The sequence below is a fragment of the Pristiophorus japonicus genome, chromosome 9, assembly GCF_044704955.1.
Source record: "Pristiophorus japonicus isolate sPriJap1 chromosome 9, sPriJap1.hap1, whole genome shotgun sequence".
Lineage (NCBI taxonomy): Eukaryota > Metazoa > Chordata > Chondrichthyes > Pristiophoridae > Pristiophorus > Pristiophorus japonicus.
Genome location: NC_091985.1, coordinates 112,810,324 through 112,828,409, shown reverse-complemented (window position 1 = coordinate 112,828,409; position 18,086 = coordinate 112,810,324).

Sequence of the window (18,086 nt, the reverse complement as noted above, 5' to 3'; positions counted from 1 at the left end):
GTTGACCATTCACACACCTGTCCCAAAGCACAAGGAAACTGGTGACCATTCACATATCTGTCCCAGAGCACAAGGAAATTAGCCACCATTCACAAACCTGTCCCAGAACACAAGGAAACTGGTGACCATTCACACACATGTCCCAGAGCACAAGGAAACTAGCCACCATTCACACTCCTGTCCCAGAGCACAAGGAAACCGGTGACCATTCACACACCTGTCCTTGAGCACAAGGAAACTGGTGACCATTCACACACCTGTCCCAGAGCACAAGGCAACTGGTGACGATTCACACACCTGTCCCAGAGCACAAGGAAATTAGCCACCATTCGCAAACCTGTCCCAGAGCAGAAGGAAACTGATGACCATTCACACACCTGTCCCAGAGCACAAGGAAATTAGCCACCATTCGCAAACCTGTCCCAGAGCACAAGGAAACTGGTGACCATTCACACACCTGTCCCAGAGCACAAGGAAACTAGCCACCATTCACACACCTGTCCCAGAGCACAATGAAACTGTTGACCATTCACACACCTGTCCCAGAGCACAGGGAAACTTGTGACCATTCACACACCTGCCACTGAATACAGGGAAATTGGTGACCATTCACACACCTGTCCCAGAGCACAAGGAAACTGGTGACCATTCACACACATGTCCCAGAGCAGAAGGAAACTAGCCACCATTCACACACCTGTCCCAGAGCACAAGGAAACTGGTGACCATTCACACACCTGTCCCAAAGCACAAGGAAACTGGTGACCATTCACACTCCTGTCCCAGAGCACAAGGAAACTGGTGACCATTCACACACCTGTCCCAGAGCACAAGGCAACTGGTGACCATTCACACATCTGTCCCAGAGCACAAGGAAATTAGCCACCATTCGCAAACCTGTCCCAGAGCAGAAGGAAACTGATGACCATTGACACACCTGTCCCAGAGCACAAGGAAATTAGCCACCATTCGCAAACCTGTCCCAGAGCACAAGGAAACTGGTGACCATTCACAGACCTGTCCCAGAGCACAAGGAAACTGGTGCCCATTCACACTCCTGTCCCAGAGCACAAGGAAACTGGTGACCATTCACACACATGTCCCAGAGCACAAGGAAACTGATAACCATTCACAGACTTGTCCCAGAGCACAAGGGAACTGGTGGCCATTCACACACCTGTCCCAAAGCACAATGAAACTGGTGACCATTCACACACCTGTCCCAAAGCACAAGGAAACTGGTGACCATTCACACACATGTCCCAGAGCACAAGGAAACTAGCCACCATTCACACAGCTGTCCCAGAGCACAAGGAAACTGGTGACCATTCACACACCTGTCCCAAAGCACAAGGAAACTGGTGACCATTCACATACCTGTCCCAGAGCACAAGGAAATTAGCCACCATTCACAAACCTGTCCCAGAGCAGAAGGAAACTGATGACCATTCACACACCTGTCCCAGAGCACAAGGAAATTAGCCACCATTCGCAATTCTGTCCCAGAGCACAAGGAAACTGGTGACCATTCACATACCTGTCCCAGAGCACAAGGAAACTGGTGCCCATTCACACACCACTCCCAGAGCACAAGGAAATTGGTGACCATTCACACACCTGTCGCAGAGCACAAGGAAACTGGTAACCATTCACACACCTGTCCCAGAGCACAAGGAAACTGGTGGCCATTCACACACCTGTCCCAGAGCACAGTTAAATTGGTGACCATTCACACACCTGCCACTGAATACAGGGAAATTGGTGACCATTCACACACCTGTCCCAGAGCACAAGGAAACTGGTAACCATTCACACAACTCTCCAAGTGCACAAGGAAACTAGCCACCATTCACACACCTGTCCCAAAGCACAAGGAAACTGGTGACCATTCACACACCTGTCCCAGAGCACAAGGCAACTGGTGACGATTCACACACCTGTCCCAGAGCACAAGGAAATTAGCCACCATTCGCAAACCTGTCCCAGAGCAGAAGGAAACTGATGACCATTCACACACCTGTCCCAGAGCACAAGGAAATTAGCCACCATTCGCAAACCTGTCCCAGAGCACAAGGAAACTGGTGACCATTCACACACCTGTCCCAGAGCACAAGGAAACTAGCCACCATTCACACACCTGTCCCAGAGCACAATGAAACTGTTGACCATTCACACACCTGTCCCAGAGCACAGGGAAACTTGTGACCATTCACACACCTGCCACTGAATACAGGGAAATTGGTGACCATTCACACACCTGTCCCAGAGCACAAGGAAACTGGTGACCATTCACACACATGTCCCAGAGCAGAAGGAAACTAGCCACCATTCACACACCTGTCCCAGAGCACAAGGAAACTGGTGACCATTCACACACCTGTCCCAAAGCACAAGGAAACTGGTGACCATTCACACTCCTGTCCCAGAGCACAAGGAAACTGGTGACCATTCACACACCTGTCCCAGAGCACAAGGCAACTGGTGACCATTCACACATCTGTCCCAGAGCACAAGGAAATTAGCCACCATTCGCAAACCTGTCCCAGAGCAGAAGGAAACTGATGACCATTGACACACCTGTCCCAGAGCACAAGGAAATTAGCCACCATTCGCAAACCTGTCCCAGAGCACAAGGAAACTGGTGACCATTCACAGACCTGTCCCAGAGCACAAGGAAACTGGTGCCCATTCACACTCCTGTCCCAGAGCACAAGGAAACTGGTGACCATTCACACACATGTCCCAGAGCACAAGGAAACTGATAACCATTCACAGACTTGTCCCAGAGCACAAGGGAACTGGTGGCCATTCACACACCTGTCCCAAAGCACAATGAAACTGGTGACCATTCACACACCTGTCCCAAAGCACAAGGAAACTGGTGACCATTCACACACATGTCCCAGAGCACAAGGAAACTAGCCACCATTCACACAGCTGTCCCAGAGCACAAGGAAACTGGTGACCATTCACACACCTGTCCCAAAGCACAAGGAAACTGGTGACCATTCACATACCTGTCCCAGAGCACAAGGAAATTAGCCACCATTCACAAACCTGTCCCAGAGCAGAAGGAAACTGATGACCATTCACACACCTGTCCCAGAGCACAAGGAAATTAGCCACCATTCGCAATTCTGTCCCAGAGCACAAGGAAACTGGTGACCATTCACATACCTGTCCCAGAGCACAAGGAAACTGGTGCCCATTCACACACCACTCCCAGAGCACAAGGAAATTGGTGACCATTCACACACCTGTCGCAGAGCACAAGGAAACTGGTAACCATTCACACACCTGTCCCAGAGCACAAGGAAACTGGTGGCCATTCACACACCTGTCCCAGAGCACAGTTAAATTGGTGACCATTCACACACCTGCCACTGAATACAGGGAAATTGGTGACCATTCACACACCTGTCCCAGAGCACAAGGAAACTGGTAACCATTCACACAACTCTCCAAGTGCACAAGGAAACTAGCCACCATTCACACACCTGTCCCAAAGCACAAGGAAACTGGTGACCATTCACACACCTGTCCCAGAGCACAAGGAAACTAGCCACCATTCACACACCTGTCCCAGAGCATAAGGAAACTGGTGTCCATTCTCACACCTGTTCTTGAGCACAAGGAAACTAACCACCATTCATACACCTGTCCCAAAGCACAAGGAAACAGGTGACCATTCACACACCTGTCTCAGAGCACAAGGAAATTAGCAACCTTCACAAACCTGTCCCAGAGCATGTGGAAAGTGGTGACCATTCACACACCTGTCCCAGAGCACAAGGAAACTGGTGACGATTCACACTCCTGTCCCAGAGCACAAGGAAATTAGCCACCATTCGCAAACCTATCCCAGAGCAGAAGGAAACTGATGACCATTCACACACCTGTCCCAGGGCACAAGGAAATTAGCCACCATTCGCAAACCTATCCCAGAGCAGAAGGAAACTGATGACCATTCACACACCTGTCCCAGAGCACAAGGAAATTAGCCACCATTCGCAAACCTGTCCCAGAGCACAAGGAAACTGGTGACCATTCACATACCTGTCCCAGAGCACAAGGAAACTGGTGCCCATTCACACACCTGTCCCAGAGCACAAGGGAACTGGTGGCCATTCACACACCTGTCCCAGAGCACAGGGAAACTTGTGACCATTCACACACCTGCCACTGAATACAGGGAAATTGGTGACCATTCACACACCTGTCCCAGAGCACAAGGAAACTGGTGACCATTCACATACATGTCCCAGAGCAGAAGGAAACTAGCCACCATTCACACACCTGTCCCAGAGCACAAGGAAACTGGTGACCATTCACACACCTGTCCCAAAGCACAAGGAAACTGGTGACCATTCACATATCTGTCCCAGAGCACAAGGAAATTAGCCACCATTCACAAACCTGTCCCAGAACACAAGGAAGCTGGTGACCATTCATACACATGTCCCAGAGCACAAGGAAACTAGCCACCATTCACACTCCTGTCCCAGAGCACAAGGAAACTGGTGACCATTCACACACCTGTCCCAGAGCACAAGGCAACTGGTGACCATTCACACATCTGTCCAAGAGCAGAAGGAAATTAGCCACCATTCGCAAACCTGTCCCAGAGCAGAAGGAAACTGATGACCATTCACACACCTGTCCCAGAGCACAAGGAAATTAGCCACCATTCGCAAACCTGTCCCAGAGCACAAGGAAACTGGTGACCATTCACAGACCTGTCCCAGAGCACAAGGAAACTGGTGCCCATTCACACTCCTGTCCCAGAGCACAAGGAAACTGGTGACCATTCACACACATGTCCCAGAGCACAAGGAAACTGATAACCATTCACAGACTTGTCCCAGAGCACAAGGGAACTGGTGGCCATTCACACACCTGTCCCAAAGCACAATGAAACTGGTGACCATTCACACACCTGTCCCAAAGCACAAGGAAACTGGTGACCATTCACACACCTGTCCAAGAGCACAAGGAAACTAGCCACCATTCACACAGCTGTCCCAGAGCACAAGGAAACTGTTGACCATTCACACACATGTCCCAAAGCACAAGGAAACTGGTGACCGTTCACATACCTGTCCCAGAGCACAAGGAAATTAGCCACCATTCACAAACCTGTCCCAGAGCAGAAGGAAACTGATGACCATTCACACACCTGTCCCAGAGCACAAGGAAATTAGCCACCATTCGCAATCCTGTCCCAGAGCACAAGGAAACTGGTGTCCATTCACATACCTGTCCCAGAGCACAAGGAAACTGGTGCCCATTCACACACCTCTCCCAGAGCACAAGGAAATTGGTGACCATTCACACACCTGTCGCAGAGCACAAGGAAACTGGTAACCATTCACACACCTGTCCCAGAGCACAAGGAAACTGGTGGCCATTCACACACCTGTCCCAGAGCACAGTTAAATTGGTGACCATTCACACACCTGCCACTGAATACAGGGAAATTGGTGACCATTCACACACCTGTCCCAGAGCACAAGGAAACTGGTAACCATTCACACAACTCTCCAAGTGCACAAGGAAACTAGCCACCATTCACACACCTGTCCCAAAGCACAAGGAAACTGGTGACCATTCACACACCTGTCCCAGAGCACAAGGAAACTAGCCACCATTCACACACCTGTCCCAGAGCACAAGGAAACTGGTGTCCATTCTCACACCTGTTCTTGAGCACAAGGAAACTAGCCACCATTCATACACCTGTCCCAAAGCACAAGGAAACAGGTGAGCATTCACACACCTGTCTCAGAGCACAAGGAAATTAGCAACCTTCACAAACCTGTCCCAGAGCATATGGAAAGTGGTGACCATTCACACACCTGTCCCAGAGCACAAGGAAACTGGTGACCATTCACACACCTGTCCCAGAGCACAAGGAAACTGGTGACCACTCACACACCTGTCCCAGAGCACAACGAAACTGGTGATCATTCACACACCTGTCCCAGAGCAAAAGGAAACTGGTGACCATTCACACAGAGGTCCCAGAGCACAAGGAAACTGGTGGCCATTCACAAACCTGTCACAGAGCACAAGCGAACTGGTGACCATTCACACACCTGTCCCAGAGCACAAGGAAACTGGTGACCATTCACACACCTGTCCCAGAGCAAAAGGAAATTGGTGACCATTCACACACCTGTCCCAGAGCATAAGGAAACTGGTGACCATTCACACACTTGTCCCAGAGCAAAACAAAACTGGTGACGATTCACACACCTGTCCCAGAGCACAGGGAAACTGGTGACCATTCACACACCTGTCCCAGAGCACAAGGAGACTAGCCACCATTCACACACTTGTCCCAGAGCAAAACAAAACTGGTGACGATTCACACACCTGTTCCACAGCACAAGGAAACTGGTGACCATTCACACACCTGTCCCAGAGCACAAGGAAACTAGCCACCATTCACACACCTGTCCCAGAGCACAAGGAAACTGGTGACCATTCACAAACCTGTCCCAGAACACAAGGAAACTGGTGACCATTCACACACATGTCCCAGAGCACAAGGAAACTAGCCACCATTCACACTCCTGTCCCAGAGCACAAGGAAACCGGTGACCATTCACACACCTGTCCCAGAGCATAAGGCAACTGGTGACGATTCACACTCCTGTCCCAGAGCACAAGGAAATTAGCCACCATTCGCAAAACTATCCCAGAGCAGAAGGAAACTGATGACCATTCACACACCTGTCCCAGAGCACAAGGAAATTAGCCACCATTCGCAAACCTGTCCCAGAGCACAAGGAAACTGGTGACCATTCACATACCTGTCCCAGAGCACAAGGAAACTGGTGCCCATTCACACACCTGTCCCAGAGCACAAGGGAACTAGTGGCCATTCACACACCTGTCCCAGAGCACAGGGAAACTTGTGACCATTCACACACCTGCCACTGAATACAGGGAAATTGGTGACCATTCACACACCTGTCCCAGAGCACAAGGAAACTGGTGACCATTCACACACATGTCCCAGAGCAGAAGGAAACTAGCCACCATTCACACACCTGTCCCAGAGCACAAGGAAACTGGTGACCATTCACATACCTGTCCAAAAGCACAAGGAAACTGGTGACCATTCACATATCTGTCCCAGAGCACAAGGAAATTAGCCACCATTCACAAACCTGTCCCAGAACACAAGGAAGCTGGTGACCATTCACACACATGTCCCAGAGCAAAAGGAAACTAGCCACCATTCACACTCCTGTCCCAGAGCACAAGGAAACTGGTGACCATTCACACACCTGTCCCACAGCACAAGGCAACTGGTGACCATTCACACATCTGTCCAAGAGCTGAAGGAAACTGATGACCATTCACACACCTGTCCCAGAGCACAAGGAAATTAGCCACTATTCGCAAACCTGTCCCAGAGCACAAGGAAACTGGTGACCATTCACAGACCTGTCCCAGAGCACAAGGAAAAGGTGTCCATTCACACTCCTGTCCCAGAGCACAAGGAAACTGGTGACCATTCACACACATGTCCCAGAGCACAAGGAAACTGATAACCATTCACAGACTTGTCCCAGAGCACAAGGGAACTGGTGGCCATTCACACACCTGTCCCAAAGCACAATGAAACTGGTGACCATTCACACACCTGTCCCAAAGCACAAGGAAACTGGTGACCATTCACACACCTGTCCCAGAGCACAAGGAAATTAGCCAGCATTAACAAACCTGTCCCAGAGCACAAGGCAACTGGTGACCATTCACACACCTGTCCCAGAGCACAAGGAAATTTGCCACCATTCACACTCCTGTCCCAGAGCACAAGGAAAGTAGCCACCATTCACAAACCTGTCCCAGAACACAAGGAAACTGCTGACCATTCACACACCTGTCCCAGAGCACAAGGAAACTGGTGACCATTCACACACCTGTCCCAGAGAAAAAGGAAACTGGTAACCATGCACACACCTGTCCCAGAGCACAAGGAAACTGGTGGCCATTCACACACCTGTCCCAGAGCACAAGGAAACTGGTGACCATTCACACACCTGCCACTGAATACAGGGAAATTGGTGACCATTCACACACCTGTTCCACAGCTCAAGCAAACTGGTGACCATTCACACAGCTGTCCCAGAGCACAAGGAAACTAGCCACCATTCACAAACCTGTCCCAGAGCACAAGGAAAATGGTGACCATTCACACACCTGTCCTTGAGCACAAGGAAACTAGCCACCATTCACACACCTGTCCCAAAGCACAAGGAAACTGGTGACTATTCACACACCTGTCCCAGAGCACAAGGAAACTGGTGACCATTCACACACCTGTCCCAGAGCACAAGGAAATTTGCCACCATTCGCAAATCTGTCCCAGAGCAGAAGGAAACTGATGACCATTCACACACCTGTCCCAGAGCACAAGGAAATTAACCACCATTCGCAAACCTGTCCCAGAGCACAAGCAAACTGGTGGCCATTCACACACCTGTCCCAGAGCACAAGGAAACTGGTGACCATTCACACACCTGTCCAAGAGCACAAAGAAACTAGCCACCATTCACTCACCTGTCCGAGAGCACAAGGAAACTGGTGACCATTCACACACCTGTCCCAGAGCACAAGGAAACTGGTGACCATTCACACACCTGTCCCAGAGCACAAGGAAACTGGTGACCATTCACATACCTGTCCCAGAGCACAAGGAAACTGGTGACCACTCACACACCTGTCCCAGAGCACAAGGAAACTGGTGACCACTCACACACCTGTCCCAGAGCACAAGGAAACTGGTGACCACTCACACACCTGTCCCAGAGCACACGGAAACTGGTGATCATTCACACACCTGTCCCAGAGCACAAGGAAACTAGCCACCATTCACACTCCTGTCCCAGAGCACAAGGAAATTAGCCACCATTCACAAACCTGTCCCAGAACACAAGGAAACTGGTGACCATTCACACACCTGTCCCAGAGCACAAGGCAACTGGTGACCATTCACACACCTGTCCAAGAGCACAAGAAAATTTGCCACCATTCGCAAACCTGTCCCAGAGCAGAAGGAAACTAATGACCATTCTCACACCTGTCTCAGAGCACAAGGAAATTAGCCACCATTCGCAAACCTGTCCCAGAGCACAAGGAAACTGGTGACCATTCACATACCTGTCCCAGAGCACAATGAAACTGGTGCCCATTCACACACCTGTCCCAGAGCACAAGGAAACTGGTGACCATTCACATACATGTCCCAGAGAAAAAGGAAACTGGTAACCATTCACACACCTGTCCCAGAGCACAAGGAAACTGGTGGCCTTTCACACACCTGTCCCAGAGCACAAGGAAACTGGTGACCATTCACACACCTGCCACTGAATACAGGGAAATTGGTGACCATTCACACAGCTGTTCCACAGCTCAAGGAAACTGGTGACCATTCACACACCTGTACCAGAGCACAAGGAAACTAGCCACCATTCACACACCTGTCCCAGAGCACAAGGAAAATGGTGATCATTCACACACCTGTCCCAAAGCAAAAGGAAACTGGTGACGATTCGCACACCTGCCACAGAATACAGGGAAATTGGTGACCATTCACACACCTGTTCCACAGCACAAGAAAACTGGTGACCATTCACATACCTGTCCCAGAGCACAAGGAAACTGGTGACCACTCACACACCTGTCCCAGAGCACAAGGGAACTGGTGACCATTCACACACCTACCCCAGAGCACAAGGAAACTGGTGACCACTCACACACCTGTCCCAGAGCACAAGGAATCCGGTGATCATTCACACACCTGTCCCAGAGCACAAGGAAACTAGCCACCATTCACACTCCTGTTCCAGAGCACAAGGAAATTAGCCACCATTCACAAACCTGTCCCAGAACACAAGGAAACTGGTGACCATTCACGCACCTGTCCCAGAGCACAAGGCAAATGGTGACCATTCCCACACCTGTCCCAGAGCACAAGGAAACTGGTGACCATTCACACACCTGTCCCAGAGAAAAAGGAAACTGGTAACCATTCACAAACCTGTCCCAGAGCACAAGGAAACTGGTGGCCATTCACACAACTGTCCCAGAGCACAAGGAAACTGGTGACCATTCACACACCTGCCACTGAATACAGGGAAATTGGTGACCATTCACACACCTGTTCCACAGCTCAAGGAAACTGGTGACCATTCACACACCTGTCCCAGAGCACAAGGAAACTAGCCACCATTCCCACACCTGTCCCAGAGCACAAGGAAACTGGTGACCATTCACACACCTGTCCCAAAGCACAAGGAAACTGGTGACCATTCACATATCTGTCCCAGAGCACAAGAAAATTAGCCACCATTCACAAACCTGTCCCAGAACACAAGGAAGCTGGTGACCATTCGCACACATGTCCCAGAGCACAAGGAAACTAGCCACCATTCACACTCCTGTCCCAGAGCACAAGGAAACTGGTGACCATTCACACACCTGTCCCAGAGCACAAGGCAACTGGTGACCATTCACACACCTGTCCCAGAGCACAAGGTAATTAGCCACCATTCGCAAACCTGTCCCAGAGCAGAAGGAAACTGATGACCATTCACACACCTGTCCCAGAGCACAAGGAAATTAGCCACCATTCGCAAACCTGTCCCAGAGAACAAGGAAACTGGTGTCCATTCACAGACCTGTCCCAGAGCACAAGGAAACTGGTGCCCATTCACACAGCTGTCCCAGAGCACAAGGAAACTGGTGGCCATTCACACACATGTCCCAGAGCACAAGGGAACTGGTGGCCATTCACACACCTGTCCCAAAGCACAAGGAAACTGGTGACTATTCACACACCTGTCCCAGAGCACAAGGAAACTGGTGACCATTCACACACCTGTCCCAGAGCACAAGGAAATTTGCCACCATTCGCAAATCTGTCCCAGAGCAGAAGGAAACTGATGACCATTCACACACCTGTCCCAGAGCACAAGGAAATTAACCACCATTCGCAAACCTGTCCCAGAGCACAAGCAAACTGGTGGCCATTCACACACCTGTCCCAGAGCACAAGGAAACTGGTGACCATTCACACACCTGTCCAAGAGCACAAAGAAACTAGCCACCATTCACTCACCTGTCCGAGAGCACAAGGAAACTGGTGACCATTCACACACCTGTCCCAGAGCACAAGGAAACTGGTGACCATTCACACACCTGTCCCAGAGCACAAGGAAACTGGTGACCATTCACATACCTGTCCCAGAGCACAAGGAAACTGGTGACCACTCACACACCTGTCCAGAGCACAAGGAAACTGGTGACCACTCACACACCTGTCCCAGAGCACAAGGAAACTGGTGACCACTCACACACCTGTCCCAGAGCACACGGAAACTGGTGATCATTCACACACCTGTTCCAGAGCACAAGGAAACTAGCCACCATTCACACTCCTGTCCCAGAGCAAAAGGAAATTAGCCACCATTCACAAACCTGTCCCAGAACACAAGGAAACTGGTGACCATTCACACACCTGTCCCAGAGCACAAGGCAACTGGTGACCATTCACACACCTGTCCCAGAGCACAAGGAAATTTGCCACCATTCGCATACCTGTCCCAGAGCAGAAGGAAACTGATGACCATTCACACACCTGTCCCAGAGCACAAGGAAATTAGCCACCATTCGCAAACCTGTCCCAGAGCACAAGGAAACTGGTGACCATTCACATACCTGTCCCAGAGCACAATGAAACTGGTGCCCATTCACACACCTGTCCCAGAGCACAAGGAAACTGGTGACCATTCACATACCTGTCCCAGAGAAAAAGGAAACTGGTAACCATTCACACACCTGTCCCAGAGCACAAGGAAACTGGTGGCCTTTCACACACCTGTCCCAGAGCACAAGGAAACTGGTGACCATTCACACACCTGTCCCAGAGCACAAGGAAACTAGCCACCATTCACACACCTGTCCCAGAGCACAAGGAAAATGGTGATCATTCACACACCTGTCCCAAAGCAAAAGGAAACTGGTGACGATTCGCACACCTGCCACAGAATACAGGGAAATTGGTGACCATTCACACACCTGTTCCACAGCACAAGGAAACTGGTGACCATTCACATATCTGTCCCAGAGCACAAGGAAACTGGTGACCACTCACACACCTGTCCCAGAGCACAAGGGAACTGGTGACCATTCACACACCTACCCCAGAGCACAAGGAAACTGGTGACCACTCACACACCTGTCCCAGAACACAAGGAAACTAGCCACCATTCACACTCCTGTTCCAGAGCACAAGGAAATTAGCCACCATTCACAAACCTGTCACAGAACACAAGGAAACTGGTGACCATTCACGCACCTGTCCCAGAGAAAAAGGAAACTGGTAACCATTCACAAACCTGTCCCAGAGCACAAGGAAACTGGTGGCCATTCACACAACTGTCCCAGAGCACAAGGAAACTGGTGACCATTCACACACCTGCCACTGAATACAGGGAAATTGGTGACCATTCACACAGCTGTTCCACAGCTCAAGGAAACTGGTGACCATTCACACACCTGTCCCAGAGCACAAGGAAACTAGCCACCATTCACACACCTGTCCCAGAGCACAAGGAAAATGGTGATCATTCACACACCTGTCCCAAAGCAAAAGGAAACTGGTGACGATTCGCACACCTGCCACAGAATACAGGGAAATTGGTGACCATTCACACACCTGTTCCACAGCACAAGGAAACTGGTGACCATTCACATATCTGTCCCAGAGCACAAGGAAACTGGTGACCACTCACACACCTGTCCCAGAGCACAAGGGAACTGGTGACCATTCACACACCTACCCCAGAGCACAAGGAAACTGGTGACCACTCACACACCTGTCCCAGAACACAAGGAAACTAGCCACCATTCACACTCCTGTTCCAGAGCACAAGGAAATTAGCCACCATTCACAAACCTGTCACAGAACACAAGGAAACTGGTGACCATTCACGCACCTGTCCCAGAGCACAAGGCAAATGGTGACCATTCACACACCTGTCCCAGAGAAAAAGGAAACTGGTAACCATTCACAAACCTGTCCCAGAGCACAAGGAAACTGGTGGCCATTCACACAACTGTCCCAGAGCACAAGGAAACTGGTGACCATTCACACACCTGCCACTGAATACAGGGAAATTGGTGACCATTCACACACCTGTTCCACAGCTCAAGGAAACTGGTGACCATTCACACACCTGTCCCAGAGCACAAGGAAACTAGCCACCATTCACACACCTGTCCCAGAGCACAAGGAAACTGGTGACCATTCACACACCTGTCCCAAAGCACAAGGAAACTGGTGACCATTCACATATCTGTCCCAGAGCACAAGAAAATTAGCCACCATTCACAAACCTGTCCCAGAACACAAGGAAGCTGGTGACCATTCGCACACATGTCCCAGAGCACAAGGAAACTAGCCACCATTCACACTCCTGTCCCAGAGCACAAGGAAACTGGTGACCATTCACACACCTGTCCCAGAGCACAAGGCAACTGGTGACCATTCACACACCTGTCCCAGAGCACAAGGAAATTAGCCACCATTCGCAAACCTGTCCCAGAGCAGAAGGAAACTGATGACCATTCACACACCTGTCCCAGAGCACAAGGAAATTAGCCACCATTCGCAAACCTGTCCCAGAGCACAAGGAAACTGGTGACCATTCACAGACCTGTCCCAGAGCACAAGGAAACTGGTGCCCATTCACACTCCTGTCCCAGAGCACAAGGAAACTGGTGGCCATTCACACACATGTCCCAGAGCACAAGGAAACTGATAAGTATTCACAGACTTGTCCCAGAGCACAAGGGAACTGGTGGCCATTCACACACCTGTCCCAAAGCACAAGGAAACTGGTGACCATTCACACACCTGTCCCAAAGCACATGGAAACTGGTGACCATTCACACACATGTCCCAGAGCACAAGGAAACTAGCCACCATTCGCAAACCTGTCCCAGAGCACAAGGAAACTGGTGACCATTCACAGACCTGTCCCAGAGCACAAGGAAACTGGTGCCCATTCACACTCCTGTCCCAGAGCACAAGGAAAGTAGCCACCATTCACAAACCTGTCCCAGTACACAAGGAAACTGGTGACCATTCACACACCTGTCCCAGAACACAAGGCAACTGGTGACCATTCACATACCTGTCCCAGAGCACAAGGAAACTGGTGACCATTCACACACCTGCCACTGAATACAGGGAAATTGGTGACCATTCACACACCTGTTCCACAGCTCAAGGAAACTGGTGACCATTCACACACCTGTCCTTGAGCACAAGGAAACTAGCCACCATTCACATACCTGTCCCAAAGCACAAGGAAACTGGTGACCATTCACACACCTGTCCCAGAGCACAAGGAAACTAGCCACCATTCACACAACTGTCCCAGAGTACAAGGAAATTGGTGACCATTCACACACCTGTCCCAGAGCACAAGGAAACTGGTGACCATTCACACACCTGTTAAACAGCTCAAGGAAACTGGTGACCATTCACACACCTGTCCCAGAGCACAAGGAAACTGGTGACCATTCACACATCTGTCCTTGAGCACAAGGAAACTAACCACCATTCACACACCTGTTCCAGAGCACAAGGAAACTGGTGACCATTCACAAAGCTGTCCCAGAGCACAAGGAAACTGGTGACCATTCACACACCTGTCCCAGAGCACAAGGAAACTGGTGACCATTCACATACCTGTCCCAGAGCACAAGGAAACTGGTGACCACTTACACAGCTGTCCCAGAGCACAAGGAAACTGGTGACCATTCACACACCTGTCCCAGAGCACAGGGAAACTGGTGACCATTCACACACCTGTCCCAGAGCACAAGGAAACTGGTGACCATTCACACACCTGTCCCAGAGCACAGGGAAACTGGTGACCATTGACACACCTGTCCCAGAGTACAAGGAGACTAGCCACCATTCACACACCTGTCCCAAAGCAAAAGGAAACTGGTGACGATTCACACACCTGCCACTGAATACAGGGAAACTGGTGACCATTCACACACCTGTCCCAGAGCACAAGGAAACTAGCCACCATTCACACTCCTGTCCCAGAGCACAAGGAAACTGGTGACCATTCACACACCTGTCCCAAAGCACAAGGAAACTGGTGACCATTCACATATCTGTCCCAGAGCACAAGGAAATTAGCCACCATTCACAAACCTGTCCCAGAACACAAGGAAACTGGTTACCATTCACACACATGTCCCAGAGCACAAGAAACTAGCCACCATTCACACTCCTGTCCCAGAGCACAAGGAAACCGGTGACCATTCACACACCTGTCCCAGAGCACAAGGCAACTGGTGACCATTCACACACCTGTCCCAGAGCACAAGGAAATTAGCCACCATTCGCAAACCTATCCCAGAGCAGAAGGAAACTGATGACCATTCACACACCTGTCCCAGAGCACCAGGAAATTAGCCACCATTCGCAAACCTGTCCCAGAGCACAAGGAAACTGGTGACCATTCACATACCTGTCCCAGAGCACAAGGAAACTGGTGCCCATTCACAGACCAGTCCCAGAGCACAAGGGAACTGGTGGCCATTCACAGACCTGTCCCAGAGCACAGGGAAACTGGTGACCATTCACACACCTGCCACTGAATACAGGGAAATTGGTGACCATTCACACACCTGTTCCACAGCTCAAGGAAACTGGTGACCATTCACACACCTGTCCCAGAGCACAAGGAAACTAGCCACCATTCACACACCTGTCCCAGAGCACAAGGAAACTGGTGACCATTCACACACCTGTCCCAAAGCACAAGGAAACTGGTGACCATTCAAATATCTGTCCCAGAGCACAAGGAAATTAGCCACCATTCACAAACCTCTCCCAGAACACAAGGAAGCTGGTGACCATTCACACACATGTCCCAGAGCAAAAGGAAACTAGCCACCATTCACACTCCTGTCCCAGAGCACAAGGAAACTGGTGACCATTCACACACCTGTCCCAGAGCACAAGGCAACTGGTGACCATTCACACATCTGTCCCAGAGTACAAGTGAATTAGCCACCATTCGCAAACCTGTCCCAGAGCAGAAGGAAACTGATGACCATTCACACACCTGTCCCAGAGCACAAGGAAATTAGCCACCATTCGCAAACCTGTCCCAGAGCACAAGGAAACTGGTGACCATTCACAGACCTGTCCCAGAGCACAAGGAAACTGGTGCCCATTCACACTCCTGTCCCAGAGCACAAGGGAACTGGTGGCCATTCACAGACCTGTCCCAGAGCACAGGGAAACTGGTGACCATTCACACACCTGCCACTGAATACAGGGAAATTGGTGACCATTCACACACCTGTTCCACAGCTCAAGGAAACTGGTGACCATTCACACACCTGTCCCAGAGCACAAGGAAACTAGCCACCATTCACACACCTGTCCCAGAGCACAAGGAAACTGGTGACCATTCACACACCTGTCCCAAAGCACAAGGAAACTGGTGACCATTCAAATATCTGTCCCAGAGCACAAGGAAATTAGCCACCATTCACAAACCTCTCCCAGAACACAAGGAAGCTGGTGACCATTCACACACATGTCCCAGAGCAAAAGGAAACTAGCCACCATTCACACTCCTGTCCCAGAGCACAAGGAAACTGGTGACCATTCACACACCTGTCCCAGAGCACAAGGCAACTGGTGACCATTCACACATCTGTCCCAGAGTACAAGTGAATTAGCCACCATTCGCAAACCTGTCCCAGAGCAGAAGGAAACTGATGACCATTCACACACCTGTCCCAGAGCACAAGGAAATTAGCCACCATTCGCAAACCTGTCCCAGAGCACAAGGAAACTGGTGACCATTCACAGACCTGTCCCAGAGCACAAGGAAACTGGTGCCCATTCACACTCCTGTCCCAGAGCACAAGGAAACTGGTGACCATTCACACACATGTCCCAGAGCACAAGGAAACTGGTGACCATTCACACACCTGTCCCAAAGCACAAGGAAACTGGTGACCATTCACACACATGTCCCAGAGCACAAGGAAACTAGCCACCATTCACACTCTTGTCCCAGAGCACAAGGAAAGTAGCCACCATTCACAAACCTGTCCCAGAACACAAGGAAACTGGTGACCATTCACACACCTGTCCCAGAGCACAAGGCAACTGGTGACCATTCACATACCTGTCCCAGTGCACAAGGAAACTGGTGACCATTCACTCAGCTGCCACTGAATACAGGGAAATTGGTGACCATTCACACACCTGTTCCACAGCTCAAGGAAACTGGTGACCATTCACACAACTGTCCTTGAGCACAACGAAACTAGCCACCATTCACACACCTTTCCCAAAGCGCAAGGAAACTGGTGACCATTCACACACTTGTGCAAGAGCACAAGGAAACTAGCCACCATTCACACACCTGTCCCAGAGCACAAGGAAATTGGTGACCATTCACACACCTGTCCCAGAGCACAAGGAAACTAGTGACCATTCACACACCTGTTAAACAGCTCAAGGAAACTGGTGACCATTCACACACCTGTCCCAGAGCACAAGGAAACTAGCCACCATTCACACACCTGTCCCAGAGCACAAGGAAACTGGTGACCATTCACACATCTGTCCTTGAGCACAAGGAAACTAACCACCATTCACACACCTGTTCCAGAGCACAAGGAAACTGGTGACCATTCACAAAGCTGTCCCAGAGCACAAGGAAACTGGTGACCATTCACATACCTGTCCCAGAGCACAAGGAAACTGGTGACCACTCACACAGCTGTCCCAGAGCACAAGGAAACTGGTGACCATTCACACACCTGTCCCAGAGCACAAGGAAACTGGTGACCATTCACATACCTGTCCCAGAGCACAAGGAAACTGGTGACCACTCACACACCTGTCCCAGAGCACAAGGAAACTGGTGACCATTCACACACCTGTCCCAGAGCACAAGGAAACTGGTGACCACTCACACAACTGTCCCAGAGCACAAGGAAACTGGTGATCATTC